This window comes from Chinchilla lanigera, unplaced genomic scaffold (genome assembly GCF_000276665.1).
Source record: "Chinchilla lanigera isolate Chin_1 unplaced genomic scaffold, ChiLan1.0 scaffold00043, whole genome shotgun sequence".
In the NCBI taxonomy this organism is placed as follows: domain Eukaryota; kingdom Metazoa; phylum Chordata; class Mammalia; order Rodentia; family Chinchillidae; genus Chinchilla; species Chinchilla lanigera.
Genome location: NW_004955444.1, coordinates 1,156,829 through 1,159,712, shown reverse-complemented (window position 1 = coordinate 1,159,712; position 2,884 = coordinate 1,156,829).

Genomic DNA, 2,884 nt, shown 5'->3' with positions numbered 1-2,884 from the left:
TCGGCGAGGACGCGGTGCCGCGGGCAGCGCCCTCGATTGCCGCGTGTCACCCTCGCGTCCTCGCCGCACGGTGCGGACAGACCGTCCCCGCAGTGTCGGACGCCGGCCCGCGGCCGCGAGGGTCCCGGGGAAGGCGTGTCCGCGCGCCGCCCCGCGCTCACTTGCTGGGCCGAGCCGTCCTTCTCACGCGCGCGGCGAGCCAGACGCTCCATAAAGCATTTTTCCTTCGTGCACTGCCGCATAGTCGGGAAGGCCTTCCCGAGCTCTGCACGTGGAGCTGTCCTCGGAGCCGGTCACCGAAGGCGCCGGTCACTCAGGCCGCGCGTCCAGGGGCTGGTGTGGGATTTGCCGGCTCGGGTACCGCTGGCCCGCCACCGTCTATGCAGGGTCTCTAGGACAAGCGCACACACGGGTACCAGTTCGCGAACAGGAGCCAGCCCGGTACTGTGACTGCACAGAGCAATTGCATTAAACGCCCCACTTCGCTAGTTCTTCGTTTTTGTTTCCTTCTTTTTTCTTTTTTTTTTTTTCTGCAGTACCAGGAATCGAACTCACGACTTTGAGCTTGCCAGGCAGGCGCTGCACCGCTGAGCTACATCCCCAGCCCCCGCCCCCCTTTTTTTTAAATGTGGTGCTGAAAAATAGATCCAGGGCCTTGAGCATGTAGCTCTGCCGCTGAGCTCCACCCCTGATCCTTAAATTGTACTTTTGATTGAAACAGGCCCTGCCAGTCCTTGATTACAAGTAGGACTGTGCTTTTAAACGCTCAGAGTATAAAACTTTAAACTCCCCTGACTAGGAACAAGAAATAACTTCTTGCATTGTACTCAGGACCTGCTGAACGTGCTGGTGCAGGGGTGACAAACCCTCTGGACGCGTGCTGCAGTGGACTGTCCACATGGCCCAAGACCAACGTGATCTGCATAGTTTTCTCATCTACAAAACAAAACATGCCACGAGTGGTGGTGCACGCCTGTAATCCCAGCACTCAGGAGGCTGAGGCAGGAGGATTGTGGCAGGTTCCAGATCAGTTTGGACTACAAAGTGAGCTTAAGGCCAGCCTGAACTGCAGAGTGAGACCCTGTCCCAAAAAGAAAAAAAGTCATACCACAGCAATAAATGCACACCCATGTTTACAGCAGCGCAGTTTGTAATAGCCAAGTCTTGGAAACAGACCAAAGGCCCATCAACTGCTGAATGGATAAAGATGTGGGTTTTTCTTAATACAATGGAGTACTATTCAGCCATAAATACGGACAAATCTGAGGACATTTCTAGGTAAATGGATTCACCTTGAGACCATACTCTTAAGTGAAATAAGTCAGACACGTGTAAATGCTGCATTGTTTCTCTGGTGTGAGAAACCAAAAGTGTAAATAAGGACCAAAATGTGTAACAGACATTGTGAAACAGGAAGAAAATGTTCAAACAGGAAGGGGAACAAGGGGGGCAGGAGGAAGGGAGGGGAGAGTAAAAAAATGAGAAAATAGGGGAAAAATGGAAACAAAGCTTTTGTAAAAAAGGAGGGGAAGAGAGGTTAAAGGGAGGGGAGGGGAGTGGGAGAGAAACAAGTTCTGTCATGTACAGATACAAGTTCTTACGATGAATGTGATCACTACATTTATCTAAAGTTCTGATGAACTCTGACTGGAAACTGTAACAAAAATGATGCTACTCCCTTACCAAGTTCTCCTGGGTATGAATTTTAAGATTTCACGTGGAGAAAATAGCTCCTTGCCTGGCATAAGTAAGAACTCACAGATGTTATTATTTCTATCTGCTGTCGCTGTAATTTTTATTTATGTTCAAACATGGGTTCTATCAAGTAAAGTGTTATGTGACAGCGTCAAACCACTTCTCCAACACATTAATTTTCACTCTGCTGCTTACTTTTTGGAATTAAAAAAAAAGACCACTGATGAGCGGTGCTGAGTAAGAATTACTCTGAAAAGACCCTTCAGATTTTATCGTCTCCCAGGAGCTCAGCCAGCCAGACAGCCGCGCTGTCCCGAGTGAAGTGGGGCGGCAGGACCGGTCAGGCACGGCGCCCCCCCCGCTGAACGTGGCCCAAGGCCTGGTGCGCCGCCCTCGTGACCGCAGACAGCTGTTTGCTTTGGCAGAGCTACGAATCCTAGGTCTTCTCCTGACCCGGGAACACACCTCTGCGCTCTGGCCGGGGAGTTATTTTTCACGGGTTCTCAGCCGGCACAAAGATGTGGCCGAGGCGCTTTTCACTTAGACACGATCTGCGCCTGAAGGCTGAACACAGTGTGGGGAGTCTTCCCTTCTTTCCCTTCTCTGTCAGTTCAGGCCTGTGAAACACAGCCACCCCGAGTTCACTGTGGAGGCATTCCCAGCGAGTGCCTTAAGGGGTCCACCCGAGGCAGAGGATTGGAACCTGTCATTTCCAAAGCGCACAGGACAGTGACCGCGTACGTGGCCCCTGCTCTGGATTAGTCTTGGTTTCTTCGAGAATGACCTTGGTTTGTTGCAAGGGCTACCGCAGCAGGAGTGCTGGGCTCTTCCCGCTGAGTCGTCAGCAGTGCTGTCTTAGTTACTCTTCCGTTGCTGGGACAAAATACCCAACACCCAGTGTTAAATGGGGAAGGTTTACCTAGCTCACAGCTTGTGGAGGTTTCAGTCTACAACCAGCTGGCTCCAAGGCAGGGTGGCCTGGCGGAGGGCAACAGTGCACGGTGGCAGAAGACAGCAAAAGCAACAAGAGCACAGCGGGGACAAGCCTCTTTCTGCCCCTTGTATCTTGTGTAGACTGCTAGGATTAGGGCGGAGCCAATCCAGTCCGTGAACCGACCCAGCACTCACCCAGCCTTAGTCCCAGCATTGCACACTCCAGACCCAGCCACCTCTGGAAAAGGCCCGTGAC